Source organism: Coregonus clupeaformis, chromosome 16 (genome assembly GCF_020615455.1).
Source record: "Coregonus clupeaformis isolate EN_2021a chromosome 16, ASM2061545v1, whole genome shotgun sequence".
NCBI classification, from domain to species: domain Eukaryota; kingdom Metazoa; phylum Chordata; class Actinopteri; order Salmoniformes; family Salmonidae; genus Coregonus; species Coregonus clupeaformis.
Genome location: NC_059207.1, coordinates 3,003,195 through 3,020,694, shown reverse-complemented (window position 1 = coordinate 3,020,694; position 17,500 = coordinate 3,003,195). Strand labels below are relative to the sequence as shown.

At 43.1% G+C, this 17,500-nt stretch overlaps 1 protein-coding gene and 1 non-coding gene across 3 annotated transcripts in view; both read left to right on the top strand.

Annotated features, from left to right (window-relative positions):
* Positions 1–17,500, top strand: part of kdm6ba (lysine (K)-specific demethylase 6B, a) — a 122,424-nt gene that overhangs the window by 35,819 nt on the left and 69,105 nt on the right. The gene's annotated exons all lie outside the window — the stretch shown is intronic.
* On the top strand, positions 1,452–1,504 carry LOC121573114. Its single transcript, XR_006001985.1, has one exon. It is a non-coding gene; the product is annotated as a U7 small nuclear RNA (small nuclear RNA).

Genomic DNA, 17,500 nt, shown 5'->3' with positions numbered 1-17,500 from the left:
CCAGATGCTAAATAACTAAGGCAGATGCACGTGCCTGTTTCCCCCCCGCCACCCGCCGCCTTGGATGTGTGTGTGTTTTTTCTGTCTTCTCACTGTTTTTGCTTTAGTTAGTCTCATGGTTACGGAGAGGAAGAGTGTGTTTTGTCTAAACCTCATTATTTAACAGGGTCTCTGTGTTGCAGATCATTCAATAGGGTCTGTGTTGCAGATCGTTTAATAGGGTCTGTGTTGCAGATCGTTTAACAGGGTCTGTGTTGCAGATCGTTTAATAGGGTCTGTGTTGCAGATCGTTTAATAGGGTCTGTGTTGCAGATCGTTTAATATGGTCTGTGTTGCAGATCGTTTAACAGGGTCTGTGTTGCAGATCGTTTAATAGGGTCTGTGTTGCAGATCCGTGAGCATTTAATAGGGTCTGTGTGTTTTCTGGGCACTAGTTCAGGGCCCACTCGAAGCCAACAAGTCTCAAACAGGGAAGTGTGTGTGTGTGCGTGCATTCGTATGTGTGTATGCGCCTATAGTATAGGATGTGTAACTGATACAAATGTTAAAGTATAAGCTATTGGCACGCCAAGTCATTAGAGTAAATGTCCTGGCAGCACTGTACATTAAAGTATTTTTGTGGCCATTTATTTTCTTTACGAATGGATAGAGGTAGGCATCTGGATGTGCGTATGCGTGTTTGTGTACGTGTGCTTGTGTGTGTGTGTGTGCGTGCCTGTCTGTGTGTGTGTGTGTGTGTGTGTGTGTGTGTGGGGACCTTGTCTCTCATTGCTAGTTCCCAGCAGGTTGATGAATAAATAAAGGCGTGACGCCTCCCCTGTGAGCCTGTGTCTGCACACAGCAGACAGAGTGACAGACACACACACACACACACACACACACACACACAGTAGACAGACACAGACACACACATTCCCTTGTCGCACTCTGGGTTCAGCTCATAGCCACTCTGTATAATAGGAATGTTTATTAGCAGGTTGGAATAATGTTGATTTTTTTTCCTTACTCTCCCACTTTAACAAATACTACAGTTTACTATAGAATACTACAGTACTTACTATAGAACTCTGTATTAAAACTTTAGTATACTGTAGAATACTATACTACACACTGTAATATCCCTCGATCATGTGTAGTACTTAGTATAAAGTAAATACTACATTATTATCCAAACAAAAAACACTAGTAAATACTACAGAAATGTCCGCAAAAACACTACAGTCCGCAAAAACACAAAATTGTTTTAACTATAGTAAATACTACAGTATTTGATTTGCATATACCCTGCCCATTCTCCTCCCCCATATCCCAATTTGTGCCATTCATAAGTGAGAAACCTACATGCCAAGTATAGACTATATATTGTGTTCCCTACAGGTTATAGAAAAGAGCAGAAGCTCTGAGCTATCCGTTCAGACCTCAGTCCTACCTACCTACCTACATGTTATGAAAAATGCGCTCTTTTAGTATTTCTCCAGTAGGTTTCTTCAAAGAGAAAGCCCCCCACTTCTATGTAAAAGATAATAAAACAAAAACACTTCAGTAAATACTACAGTAATGTCCCCAGAACAGTACAGTAAATACTACAGTAATGTCCCCAAAACACTACAGTAAATACTACAGTAATGTCCCCAAAACACTACAGTAAATACTACAGGAATTTCCCCAGAACACTATCGTAAATACTACAGTAATGTCCCCACACTACATATGACACTTTAAATACTACAGTAATGTCCCCAAAACACTACAGTATACTACAGTAATGTCCCCAAAACACTACAGTAAATACTACAGTAATGTCCCCAAAACACTACAGTAAATACTACAGGAATTTCCCCAGAACACTATCGGAAATACTACAGTAATGTCCCCAAAACACTACAGTAAATACTACAGTAATGTCCCCAAAACACTACAGTAAATACTACAGGAAATTCCCCAGAACACTATCGGAAATACTACAGTAATGTCCCCAAAACACTACAGTAAATTCTACAGTAATGTCCCCAAAACACTACAGCAAATACTACAGCACGCTACAGTGGAGTGCCTGTATACAGCCCTTAGCCGTGGTATATTGCCCTCAATCAGTATTCAGGGCTCAAATCACCCGGTTTATAATATAGTATATACTACTCTTTTTTTTTACTACAGTATTTATACTATAGTAAACTGTAAATACTACATTATACTACAAAGTGAATACTACAGTAAAGTCTGCAAAAACACTTCAGTGAATGCTAGACTATTCCTACCATAGTATACAGTATAGTATTTTTTAATGTGGGCTCTGACTCTCTGTCCTGTGTAATGTGAGTGTGTGCATGCATGTGCACTGTTCATTGTGCATCTGTGGTGATGATGGATTGTGTTTTGGTGTACGCACTGCACAAGTGCGTGTGTGTGTTTATGCGCTCTCTCTTGTATCGTGTGTAGAATCTCTTTGTTGAGAAGAGCTTTCAGTTAGATCTCATCTCTCCCTTCACAGAGCAACAGACCCCTTCCACCATACAGGAGGGCTTTGAATGACAGCATTGGACTAACCTTGACACCCACACAGTTAAGCACTGACTACACTACACTACAGTACACTAACAGAGATATCTAGGTGCAGAGATATCCAGATGCACACCATACACAATGTATTGGGCTATCACACACAGGTCAGCAGCCCAGAGACTTCCTTGGTCGTAGCAGCAGGTCAGGTGCCAGAGGTGAGAGGTCAGGGGGAGTGGTCATCAGATGAAAACCCCGGGTCGCAGAGTTCGCTCTGCCAGGGGTTAAAGGTCAGAACAGGCGGTCATGCCTCTGCACGTGCCCTAAGCAGGTGTCCTAGCAACCAGGCCTAGTGGGGGAGGGGACGCTTAGTAAATATGTAAATAGCTGTGTCCTTGTCTTACAGACAGACACACAGGAGAATTCTCACAATGTCTACAAAAAAAAAACAATCCAGACAGTACTTTTTAAGGAAGCTTAGATCTTTTAATGTATGTGACAAAATGCTTTGTATGTTCTAAAGCAGTGTCGTGGCGAGTGTAGTGACCTATGCCATTGTGTGCTGGAAAGGGAATTTAGCTAAGGAAGACTTAAACAAGCTTGACAAAATCATTAACAAAGCCAGTGCTACAATTGGCTGCAGCCTGGAATCAATGAAGGACATGTTCATAAAAAGGCTGCAAGTAAAAACCCACATGATCATGGACAATGACACACACCCACTCCACAGCACTATATAATGCAACACAGGAGAAGCTTCAGTAGCAGGTTCATCCTGCCCAGATGTTCCACAGAGAGGTTTAGAAGGTCATTTTTACCCACAGCCATGAGGCTTTTTAATGAGTGTAATTGATTAACTGATTATGAGGTCTTTCTATTGGAAAATGTTGTTGCCTGTTTTCCCCCAGAGTAGGATAGAAAACAGACTTTTCTTTTAGGGAAACTATATGGTTGGTGCATTTGCCTTTATGTCTTAATGTTTGTATTTCTTTTTTTATAATGTGTTGGTCATTGTTACGTGTCCTGTCATTGTATTACATTGATGATGCATGCTGTGATAAAACAATTTCCCAAGTTGGGATTAATAAAGTAATACTCTACTCTACACACAGGCCTAGCCACACACACACACACACACACACACACACACACACACACACCTACAGGAATAGCGACATATGTACACAGACACACTCTCTCACACCCTGACTCTATAACGGGGGATGGGAGCATGGCAGTCTGTGTTCATCTTGGGTTGTAGCTAGTTCATGTCAGGATGGGGGCAGCCATGGTAATATCGAGTGAATTCTCCTTGCCCCTGACCATGCTACCTCGCTGGCTCCTCATTGGTCCTCTCTGGCCTGCTGGAGGTCACCACGGGGGTCAGGCCGAGGACTTCAAAGCCGACTGGACTCCCAACTTTTTTAGACCACCTTTATAATGTAGAGCACCTCAGGCTGCACTGTGGTATGGTTATCAATGCAGTAGAGGTTGTAGTAATAGTAGTTCTGTTCTCTATGCACACACACTTTGTATGTGAGAGTGCGAGCCCCCCCCCCCCATTCCTCTGTCTCACTTATCCTTTCCTCATTGATTAGTTCAGCTTCTAAACGTGGGAATAGTTAGACGTTCACAGTCTCACTCACATCATCCTACAGCACCCAGAACACCCCTGTGGAATAGAGGAGCGAGAGAGAAGAAATTAGTAGAGGGAGGATAGGTAGAGAGAGAGAGAGAGAGAGAGAGAGAGAGAGAGAGAGAGAGAGTAGAGAGAGAGGGAGGAAGGGTGAGAAAGTGAAAACTAATTAAAGTTTTAATTGCGAGTTCTGCTGTTTGCTGGTGGGAATTCTCTGATTCCAAGAGGGATATCCTTCCCAGGTGTGTGGGAGAATTAGAGAGAGGAGGCGGGGGAGAGACGTCAAACTAGGTCTCCATGCTCCATATGGTCTCTTTCCTTTTTTTTTTCTTTTTTTTTTTTCTTTCTTTCTTTCTTTCTTTCTTTCTTTATTTCTTTCTCCCTCTGTTTCTCTCTCCACTCTTTCTTTCTCCCTCTGTCCCCCTCCCTCTCGGCTTCTCCCTCTCTCCCTCTCTCTTTCTTTCTTTCTTCTCTCTCTCTCTCTCTCTCCCTCTCTTTCTATTATCAAGTTAAACAAGGCAACAGTGTGATTCAGAGGGTGTTGAGACTAGTGGTTGAATGGCTGTTTGTTTGTTGGGCTTTGTGTGTATGCAAGTGTGCTCCAACTGCTGCCCAGTGCACACCCAATAGGCCTGGCCACATCAGGGGTGTGTACGTGCAGATTTGTATGTGTGTGTTTAGTGTGCTGGTCCAGTGCCTTCAGAAAGTATTCACACCCCTTGACTTTTTCCACATTTTATTGTGTTACAGCCTGAATTTGAAAATGATTAAATTGCGATTTTTTTTGTCACTGGCCTACACATGATACACCATACTGTCAAACTGGAATTATATGTTTTGAAATTTTTACAAATTAATACAAAATGAAATGCTGAAATGTCTTGAGTCAATAAGTATTCAACCCCTTTGTTATGACAAGGCTAAATAAGTTCAGGAGTAAATAAGTTGCATGGACTCTGTGTGCAATAATAGTGTTTAACATGGTTTTTGAACGACTACCTCATCTCTGTACCCCACACATACAATTATCTTACACAAATCATCAAGGAACCTACCAGGTACAACCCTAAATCCGTAAACATGGGCACCCTCATAGAAATCATCCTGACTAATTTACCCTCCGCTGTCTTCAACCAGGATCTCAGCGATCACTACCTCATTGCCTGTGTCCGTAATGGGTCCGCGGTCAAACGACCACCCCTCATCACTGTCAAACACTCCCTAAAACACTTTAGCGAGCAGGCCTTTCTAATTGACCTGGCCCGGGTATCCTGGATGGATATTGACCTCATTCCGTCAGTAGAGGATGCCTGGTTGTTCTTTAAAAGTGCTTTCCTCTCCATCTTAAATAAGCATGCCCCATTCAGAACTAAGAACAGATATAGCCCCTCGTTCACCCCAGACTTGACTGCCCTTGACCAGCACAAAAACATCCTGTGGCGTACTGCATTAGCATCGAAATGCCCCCGCGATATGCAACTTTTCAGGGAAGTCAGGAACAAATATACACAATCAGTTAGGAAAGCAAAGGCTAGCTTTTTCAAACATAAATTTGCACTAACTCCAAAAAGTTTTGGGACACTGTAAAGTCCATGGAGAATAAGAGCACCTCCTCCCAGCTGCCCACTGCACTGAGGCTAGGAAACACTGTCACCACCGATAAATCTTTGATAATCAAGAATTTCAACAAGCATTTTGCAACAGCTGGCCATGCTTTCCACCTGGCTACCCCTACCCCGGCCACCAGCTCTGCACCCTCCGCTGCAACTTGCCCATGCCCCCCCCGCTTCTCCTTCACCCAAATTCAGACAGCTGATGTTCTGAAAGAGTGTATGTCACGATCGTCGAAAGGAGTGGACCAATGCGCAGCGTGGAATGCGAACATCTTTTATTTATATTTCACCACACGAACATAAAACAACAAAACGATACGTGAAGTCCTTGGGTACATACACGGAACAAGATCCCACAATACACTGTGACAAACAGGCTGCCTAAGTATGGTTCCCAATCAGAGACAACAAGCAACAGCTGATTCTCGTTGCCTCTGATTGAGAACCACCCCGGCCAACATAGATACACATTGAACTAGATCCTGAACAAAGAACACAAACACATAGAATCTGCAGCCTAAACAGAAAAATAAATGTGGTCAGAGACCTACTTGAGCAGCACCGCCCTCTCAAGATTCTGAGCCTGGCTGGGTTGGTCCTACAAAGCCAGAGCCCCCTGATGGGAGAGCATAATATACAAGGAAATTCTCAAAGCTGCTAATGAGAACCTTGACGGCCTTTTACCTAGCCGGTGGGGATTCCGGTGGGGTACGCCCACCCAGGTAGTGGCAGTGCTGGCAACACTGGCTGCAGTAACCCATGGTGAGGGGGTCACACTCGGACAATCAGAGAGGGGGCTTATTATTGTGGCCCAAGTGGCACAAAATAATCAAAGGTCTGACTGCACGGAGATGCTTGGGGAAAATGGTTAAAACGGGGTACCAGAGTGTTTGTGTCTCAGGTAAAGAGGGTGGATCTGATCTCCATCACCTAGGACTTGACATAGATTAAATAGATTAATCAAATCTCACATTGTTGTCAATTTTTGCTCAATCTTGCATGCTTTCTCAAACAGCTGTAACTGTATATGCATTCGTAAATCAGGTCCTTTCTTGAGTTGGGCTCTTGGATGTAACAACCGTTGAGCATCTGATCTTATGGTTGATTGTGGAGGAAAGGGGTTGAGTGTGTTAGAGTATGTGCGTGTATGTTTATCCCACATCTGTTGCAAGGGGGTAAGGATGTTAGGGAGAATATAGGATGAACCACAATAATTGTTTGCTAAAATAATAATTGCTTGTCAAAAATGTTATGTAATACAATGGCAATCCGGGTTATAGGTTAAAATCCTACACATTAAAATCCTGCAGCGCACGCAAGGTCCCCCTGCTCAAGCCAGCGCATGTCCAGGCCCGTCTGAAGTTTTCCAATGACCATCTGGATGATCCAGAGGAGGAATGGGAGAAGGTAATGTGGTCTGATGAGACAAAAATAGAGCTTTTTGGTCTAAACTCCACTCGCCGTGTTTGGAGGAAGAAGAAGGATGAGTACAACCCCAAGAACACCATTCCAACCGTGAAGCATGGAGGTGGAAACATCATTCTTTGGGGATGCTTTTCTGCAAAGGGGACAGGACGACTGCACCGTATTGAGGGGAGGATGGATGGGGCCATGTATCGCGAGATCTTGGCCAACAACCTCCTTCCCTCAGTAAGAGCATTGAAGATGGGTCATGGCTGGGTCTTCAAGCATGACAACGACCCGAAACACACAGCCAGGGCAACTAAGGAGTGGCTCCGTAAGAAGCATCTCAAGGTCCTGGAGTGGGATAGCCAGTCTCCAGACCTGAACCCAATAGAAAATCTTTGGAGGGAGCTGAAAGTCCGTATTGCCCAGCGACAGCCCCGAAACCTGAAGGATCTGGAGAAGGTCTGTATGGAGGAGTGGGCCAAAATCCCAGCTGCAGTGTGTGCAAACCTGGTCAAGACCTACAGGAAACGTATGATCTCTGTAATTGCAAACAAAGGTTTCTGTACCAAATATTAACTTCTGCTTTTCTGATGTATCAATTACTTATGTCATGCAATAAAATGCAAATTAATTACTTAAAAATCATACAATGTGATTTTCTGGATATTTGTTTTAGATTCCGTCTCTCACAGTTGAAGTGTACCTATGATAGAAATTACAGACCTCTACATGCTTTGTAAGTAGGAAAACCTGCAAAATCGGCAGTGTATCAAATACTTGTTCTCCCCACTGTATGTATATATGTATGTATGTATATATATATGTGTGTGTATGTGTGTGTATGTATGTGTATGTGTGTATGTGTATGTGTGTATGTATATATATATACACTGCTAAAAAAAATAAAGGGAACACTTAAAAAACACAATGTAACTCCAAGTCAATCACACTTCTGTGAAATCAAACTGTCCACTTAGGAAGCAACACTGATTGACAATACATTTCACATGCTGTTGTGCAAATGAAATAGACAACAGGTGGAAATTATAGGCAATTAGCAAGACACCCCCAATAAAGAAGTGGTTCTGCAGGTGGTGACCACAGACCACTTCTCAGTTCCTATGCTTGCTGGCTGATGTTTTGGTCACTTTTGAATGCTGGCGGTGCTTTCACTCTAGTGGTAGCATGAGACGGAGTCTACAACCCACACAAGTGGCTCAGGTAGTGCAGCTCATCCAGGATGGCACATCAATGCGAGCTGTGGCAAGAAGGTTTGCTGTGTCTGTCAGCGTAGTGTCCAGAGCATGGAGGCGCTACCAGGAGACAGGCCAGTACATCAGGAGACGTGGAGGAGGCCGTAGGAGGGCAACAACCCAGCAGCAGGACCGCTACCTCCGCCTTTGTGCAAGGAGGAGCACTGCCAGAGCCCTGCAAAATGACCTCCAGCAGGCCACAAATGTGCATGTGTCTGCTCAAATGGTCAGAAGCAAATTCGCCACTGGCGCCCTGTGCTCTTCACAGATGAAAGCAGGTTCACACTGAGCACATGTGACAGATGTGACAGAGTCTGGAGACGCTGTGGAGAACGTTCTGCTGCCTGCAACATCCTCCAGCATGACCGGTTTGGCGGTGGGTCAGTCATGGTGTGGGGTGGCATTTCTTTGGGGGGCCGCACAGCCCTCCATGTGCTCGCCAGAGGTAGCCTGACTGCCATTAGGTACCGAGATGAGATCCTCAGACCCCTTGTGAGACCATATGCTGGTGCGGTTGGCCCTGGGTTCCTCCTAATGCAAGACAATGCTAGACCTCATGTGGCTGGAGTGTGTCAGCAGTTCCTGCAACAGGAAGGCATTGATGCTATGGACTGGCCCGCCCGTTCCCCAGACCTGAATCCAATTGAGCACATCTGGGACATCATGTCTCGCTCCATCCACCAACGCCACGTTGCACCACAGACTGTCCAGGAGTTGGCGGATGCTTTAGTCCAGGTCTGGGAGGAGATCCCTCAGGAGACCTTCCGCCACCTCATCAGGAGCATGCCCTGCCGTTTTAGGGAGGTCATACTGGCACGTGGAGGCCACACACACTACTGAGCCTCATTTTGACTTGTTTTAAGGACATTACATCAAAGTTGGAACAGCCTGTAGTGTGGTTTTTAATTTTAATTTTGAGGGTGACTCCAAATCCAGACCTCCATGGGTTGATCAATTTGATTTCCATTGATACATTTTGTGTGATTTTGTTGTCAGCACATTCAACTATGTAAAGAAAAAAGTATTTAATAAGATTATTTCATTCATTCAGATCTAGGATGTGTTGTTTAAGTGTTCCCTTTATTTTTTTGAGCAGTGTATATATATATATGTGTGTGTGTATGTATATGTATGTGTATATATATATATATATATATATATATATATATATATATATTTGCGAGAGAAAAAAACATATGGGGAATTGGAAGTGATGCAGACAATTACATTGATGGAAGTTTCAATCTATCTGAAATATTAAAGCTGATCTACCCCCTAAAAAAAAGAAAAAAAGGGCACCTATTGGTAGATGAGTAAAACAAATAAAAACAGACATTGAATATCCCTTTGAACATGGTGAAGTTATTAATTATACTTTGGATGGTGTATCAATACACCCAGTCACTACAAAGATACAGGTGCCCTTCCCAACTCAGTTGCCGGAGAGGAAGGAAACCGCTCAGAGATTTCACCATGAGGCCATTGGTGACTTTAAAACAGTTACAGAGTTTAATGGTTATGAGAGGAGAAAACTGAAGATGAATCAACAACATTTTAGTTACTCCACAATACTAACCTAATAGATAGAGTGAAAAGAAGGAAGCCTGTACAGAATAAAATTATTCCGAAACATGCATCCTGTTTGCAACAAGGTACTAAAGTAATACTGCAAAAATGTGGCAAAGCAATTAACTGTTTGTCCTGAATACAAAATGTTATGTTTGAGTCAAATACAATTCAACACATTACTGAGTACCACTCTCCATATTTTCAAGCATGTTATGGGTATGCTTGTAATAATAATAATATGCCACTTAGCAGACGCTTTTATCCAAAGCGACTTACAGTCATGGGTGCATACATTTTGGTGTATGGGTGGTCCCGGGGATCGAACCCACTACCGTGGCGTTACAAGCGCTGTGCTCTACCAGCTGAGCTACAGAGGACTGGGATGTTTTTCAGGATAAAAAAAAAACGGAATGATGCTAATCACAGGAAAAATCCTAGAGGAAAACCTGGTTCAGTCTGCTTTCCTCCAGACACTGGGAGATGAATTCACCTTTCAGCAGGACAACAAACTAAAACACAAGGCCAAATCTACACTGGAATTGCTTACCTAGAAGACAGTGAATGTTCCTAAATGGCTGAGTTACAGCTTTGTCTTAAATCTACTTGAAAATCTATGGCAAGACCTGAAAATGGTTGTCTAGCAATGATCAACAACCAATTTGACAGAGCTTGAAGAATTTTGAAAATAATAATGGGCAAATGTTGCACAATCCAGGTGTGAAAAGCTCTTAGAGACTTACCCAGAAAGGCTCACAGCTATAATCACTTCCAAAGGTGCTTCTACAAAGTATTGACTCGGGGTGTGAATGCTTATGTAAATGAGATATTTCTGTATTTCATTTTCAATAAATGTGCAAAAATGTCTAAAAACTTGTTTTCACTTTGTCATTATGGGATATTGTGTGTAGATGGGTGAGAGAAAATGTTTTGATTTAATCTATTTTGAATTCATGCTGTAACAACAAAATGTGGAATAAGTTAAGGGGTATGAATACTTTCTGAAGGCACTATATGAATGTTATGTGTAGTTGTGTGTGTGGTTTTGCATGTGCGCCTGTATGTGTTTGTAGTTCTATCTGTGTACAATATACTGTATGTAGCATTTCACTGTACTGTGCACGTGACATTAAAACTTGAAACTCTCCCCGACCCCATATGTATTTTAGTGTACTGTATAGTATTCCATAGCGTTGTGCGCCACAGTGCAGCTACAGCATTGCATACTGACTATAAATGACATTTCTAAAAATACCCCGTAAACCCGTTCACCCCCTCCTCACACCCTGCGCCGGATAAATCCCACCCTGCTCAGATCGCGCCACCCTGTCATGAAATGCAATCTGTTCCTGTTGTACATTCCACATGCTAAAGGAATGTACCAACTCCCCCAAGAAGAGGGGACCCCTTTTTTTGTCCCAAGGTAGCGCCTTGAATAAACAAGATGATTCCTAGCTATCTCCTGTGTGAGGTTAGGTGTGTAGTTTAGACATGGAGAGGAGTTGTGTCATTGTTTTGTTGGGCGTTCCCCGTGACTCTGTCCCGAGGCCCCTTTCAGTTTGCTTTGTTGTGTGTATTTGTGTGTCTTGTGTGTGTCTGCACAAGTGCATGCGTTTGTGTAGTGTGTTTGCATTGAAGCGTGCATGCGTTTGTGTGTGCGTGCATGCCTGTGTGTGTGTGGCCCCAGGCTGTTGTCAGGCAGATCTGAGTTACCCCAGCTGGCTGTAGTGTAGGTAGCTACATACCTCCTAAAGGAAGGCGAGAGGGGGAAACACAGAGTGGGCGCATTCCTCAACGCACCCTAAACATGGCCACAGGGGAACTGCAAGCACAGCAAGACTTCTCCTCCCTTCCTACTTTCCTCCCACTCTAACTAGTATCTCTCTCTCTCTTTCTGTCTCTCCCTGTTTATCTTATACTCCTCATCCCCCCTTGCCCCCACCCACACCCCTCCCTCTCTTTCTCTCTCTATTTCTACCTCTCCCTCTCTCTCTCTCAGCCTGCTGCCAGGCTGTAGCAGGGAGATAATCTCGGGAAGAATTCCAGAATGTTGGAATCGAGGGGATTATGCTTAGAAGGAAGTCTTGAATGATGGAATATTTAGGATTTAGCAGAAATGTTTTGGCTTTGTGCTGTTTGACGCTTGTGAGTGTGATGTCATATTATGACATATGACCAACCCCCCATTCCCATACATACACACATAAACACACACAAACACGCTCAGATAAACAGGCACTTAGCCTAAACAGGAAATGCTTGGGTTCCTGTCTGTTTCTGCAGATGTCCTTTGTTGTGAGCTCATGTATGGATGAGATGGTCAACTACATGATATACAGTGCCTTCGGAAAGTATGCATACCACTTGACTTATTCCACATCCTGAATTCAAAATGGATTAAATTGATTTGTTTCTCTCATTCATCTACACACAATAACATATAATGACAATGTGAAAACATGTTTTTAGAAATGTTTGCAAATGTATTGAAAATGAAATACAGAAAATATCAAATTTACATAAGTATTCACACCCCTGAGTCAATACATTTTAGAATCACCTTTTACATAAGCAAAGAGAAGCGACAGTCCATCATTACTTTAAGACATCAATTCGGAAAATTTCAAGAACTTTGAAAATGTCTTCAAGTGCAGTCGCAAAAACCATCAAGCACTATGATGAAACTAGCTTTCATGAGGACCGCCACAGGAAAGGAAGACCCAGAGTTACCTCTGCTGCAGAGGATGAATTCATTAGAGTTAACTGCAGCCCAAATAAATGCTTCACAGAGTTCAAGTAACAGACACATCTCAACATCAACTGTTCAGAGGAGACTGCGTGAAACAGGCCTTCATGGTCGAATTGCTGCAAGGAAACCACTACTAAAGGACACCAATAAGAAGAAGAGACTTGCTTGGGCCAAGAAACACGAGCAATGGACGTTAGACCGGTGGAAATCCAAAGTCAAAATTTGAGATTTTGGTTCCAACCGCCGTGTCTTTGTGAGACACAGAGTAGGTGAATGGATGATCTCTGTGTGTGTGGTTCCCATCGTGAAGCATGGAGGAGGAGTTGTGATGGTGTGGGGGTGCTTTGCTGGTGACGCTGTCAGTGATTTATTTAGAATTCAAGGCACACTTAACCAGCATTGCTACCACAGCATTCTGCAGCGATACGCCATCCCATCTAGTTTGCGCTTAGTGGGACTATCATTTGTTTTTCAACAGGACAATGACCCAACACACCTCCAGGCTGTGTAAGGGCTATTTGACCAAGAAGGAGAGTGATGGAGTGCTGCATCAGATGACCTGGCCTCCACAATCACCCGACCTCAACCCAATTGAGATGGTTTGGGATGAGTTGGACCGCTGAGTGAAGGAAAAGCAGCGAACAAGTGCTCAGCATATGTGGGAACTCCTTCAAGACTGTTGGAAAAGCATTCCAGGTGAAGCTGGTTGAGAGAATGCCAAGAGTGTGCAAAACTGTCATCAAGGCAAAGGGTAGCTACTTTGAAGAATCTAAAATCTAAAATATATGTTGATTTGTTAAACACTACATGATTCCATATGTGTTATTTCATAGTTTTGATGTCTTCACTATTATTCTACAATGTAGAAAATAGTAAAAAATTAAGAAAAACTCTTGAATGAGTAGGTACTGTATATTTTCAACAGTGTATATTTGGCCTTGGATTTTAGGTTATGGTCCTGCTGAAAGGTGAATTTGTCTCCCAGTGTCTGTTGGAAAGCAGACTGGACCAGGTTTTCCTGTAGGATTTTGCCTGTTCTTAGCTCTATTCTGTTTCTTTTTATCCAATAAAAAACTCCCTAGTCCTTGCCAATGACAAGCATACCCATAACATGATGCAGCCACCACCATGCTTGAAAATATGAATAGTGGTACTCAGTGATGTGTTGTGTTGGATTTGCTCCAAACATAACGCTTCGTATTCAGGACATACAGTGCATTCGGAAAGTATTCAGACCCCTTCACTTTTTCCACAGTTTGTTTCGTTATGGCCTTATTCTAAAATTGATTAAATTGTTTTTTTTTGCCCTCATCAATCTACACACAATACCCCATAATGACAAAGCAAAAACAGGTTTTTAGATTTTTTGCAAATTTATTACAAATACAAAATATCACGTTTACATAAGTTTTCAGACCCTTTACTCAGTACTTTGTTGAAGCACCTTTGGCAGCGATTACAGCCTCGAGTCTTCTTGGGTATGACGCTACAAGTTTGGCACACCTGTATTTGGAGAGTTTCTCCCATTCTTCTCTGCAGATCCTCTCAAGCTCTGTCAGGTTGGGTGGGGAGTGTCACTGCACAGCTATTTTCAGATCTCTCCAGAGATGTTTGATCGGGTTCAAGTTCGGGCTCTGGCTTTGCCACTCTAAGACATTCAGAGACTTGTCCCGAAGCCACTCCTGTGTTGTCTTGGCTGTGTGCTTAGGGTCGTTGTCCTGTTGGAAGGTGAACCTTCGCCCCAGTCAGAGGTCCTGAGCGCTCTGGAGCAGGTTTTCATCAAGGATCTCTCTGTACTTTGCTCCGTTCATCTTTCCCTCGATCCTGACTAGTCTCCCAGTCCCTGCCACTGAAAAACATCCCCACAGCATGATGCTGCCACCACCATGCTTCACCTTAGGGATGGTGCCAGGTTTCCTCCAGACGTGAGGCTTGGAATTCAGGCCAAAGAGTTCAATCTTGGTTTCATCAGACAAGAGAATCTTATTTCTCATGGTCTGAGAGTCTTTAGGTGCCTTTTGGCAAACTGCAAGCAGGCTGTCATGTGCCTTTTATAGAGGAATGGCTTCCGTCTGGCCACTCTACCATAAATGCCTGATTGGTGGAGTGCTGCAGAGATTGTTGTCCTTCTGGACGGTTCTCCCATCTCCACAGAGGAATTCTGGAGCTCTGTCAGAGTCACCATCGGGCTCTTGGTTACCTTCCTGACCAAGGCCCTTCTCCCCTGATTGCTCAGTTTGGCCAGGCGGCCAGCTCTAGGAAGACTCTTGTTCGTTCCAAACTTCTTCCATTTAAGAAAGATGGAGACCACTGTGTTCTTGGGGACCTTCAATGCTACAGAAATGTTTTGGTACCCTTCCTCAGATCTGTGCCTTGACACAATCCTGTCTCTGAGCTCTACGGACAATTATTTCAACCTCATGGCTTGGTTTTTGCTCTGACATGCACTGTCAACTGTGGGAACTTATAGAAACAGGTGTGTGCCTTTCCAAATCATGTCCAATCAATTGAATTGACCACAGGTGGACTCCAATCAAGTTGTAGAAACATCTCAAGGATGATGAATGGAAACAAGATGCACCTGAGCTCAATTTCGAGTCTCATAGCAAAGGGTCTGAATACGTATGTAAAGAAGGTATTTCTGTTATTTATTTATAATAAATGTGCAAACTTTTGTGAAAACCAGTTTTCGCTTCGTCATTATAGGGTATTGTGTGTAGATTGATGAGGATTTTTTAAAATCATTTTAGAATAAGGCTGTAACGTAACAAAATGTGGAAAAAGTAAGGGGGTCTGAATACTTTCCGAATAAACTGTAAAGTAAAATTCCTTGGCAAATTTTTTGCAGTTTTACTCTAGTGCCTTGTTGCAAACAGGATCCATGTTTTGGAATATTTGTATTCTGTACAGACTTCCTTCTTTTCACTCTGTCATTTAGTTTAGTATTGTGGCGTAACTACAATGTTGTTGATCCATCTTCATTTTTCTTCTATCACAGCCATTAAACTCTGAAACTGTGTTAAAGTCACCATTGGCCTCATGGTGAAATCCCTAAGCGGTTTCCTTCCTCTCCGGTTACTGAGTTAGGAAGGACGCCTGTATGTTTGTAGTGATTGGGTGTATTGATACACCATCCAAAGTGTAATTAATAACTTATCCATGCTCAAAGGGATATTCAATGTATTTTTTTTATTTTTACCCATCTACCAATAGGTGCCCTTCTTTACGAGGCATTGTAAACCTCACTGGTTTTTGTAGTTGAATCTGTGTATGTGTGGGGTACAGAGATGAGGTAGTCATTCAAAAATCATGTTAAACACTATTAATGCACACAGTGTGAGTCCATGCAACTTATTATGTGACTTGTTAAGCAAATTTTAACTCCTGAACTTAATTAGGCTTGCCATAATGAAGGGGTTGAATACTTACTGACTCAATACATTTCAGTTTTTCATTTGTAATTAATTTGTAAAAAATTCTAATAACATAATTCCACGTTGACATTATGGGGTATTGTTTGTAGGCCAGTGACACAAAATCTCAGTTTAATACATTTTAAATTCAGGCTGTAACACAACAAAATGTGGAACAAGTCAAAGGGTGGGAATACTTTCTGAAGGCCCTGTATGTGAGGCTAACTGAGGCGACATGACTGTAGTTTCACATGGCTATGCTGAGTGAATACAGGCTTCTTGTATGGGCTTCTACTGTACAACTGAGGCATGATAAGTGACGGTGTGTGTGTCCAGTGTTTCTGTCTGTGTCTTGGCTGGCTAAGTGGAGGGCATAATGGCTGTCTCCACTAGCAGCTGTAATCAGTATAACTCCTGGACGCTCATTAGGTGTGTGTGTGTCCGCCGAATAACTATCAGTGGTAAGCAGAGGACCGCTCTTAGTCCAGTAGTATTATTAGTGTGGACGGACCAGCCTCACACACCTCGTAGCCACACACACCCTGCTTCAGTTATGTTGTTATGTGTTGGGGTTAGTAGTGGAACAGGGTGTGTTGCAACGGAACTTAACCAGTTTTGTTTACTCATCTAAGTAACGATACTCACTTTCGTACACGGATCTCTAGAAGCTGCACTTCATTATGTACACAACATACTGTAGATCTCTTACAATCAGAGATTCTGTCTGGCTGAGAGTCCCTTGTTGAAACCAGATATCCCCCTTATCCCCACCCCCACCCCACACACAGACACACATTCACTTAAAGACTCACATATACTGTACACACACCTGCTGGGTTCCTTAGAGAACGCTGAGCTCCATTCTGTCTCTACTCAGGGGAGACGAAAGAGAAGAGGAGGAGGGAACAGAGCAGAGTGGGGGGAGGAGGGAGGGAGTCAGTCACTCATACAGATATTCACACAGCTCGAGCCATGCTGAGAGGGAGATATATATATATATATAGAGAGAGACAGAGACAGAGACAGAGACAGAGACAGAGAAAACAGAAGAGAAAATAGAAGGAGGAGGCAGATGGAGAGATGAAGAATGATAGCCAGCTCTGCATTCTCCTGTCACCTCTCCCCCCCCCAACTCTTTCTTGTTCTCCCCCTTTCTTTGTGAACAGATGGGTGGAGGTATCGGATTTGAATGAAAGACGATTGAAAAGGAGGCTATGAAAAGACCACGACCAACAGCCAGCTCCACACACACTCACTATCACACACTCCTGCACGAATATATGTAGCCTACCTACACTGACACACATTCACATTGAACCACAATCCCTGTTGCTCTCTCTCTCTCTCTCTCTCTCTCGCTC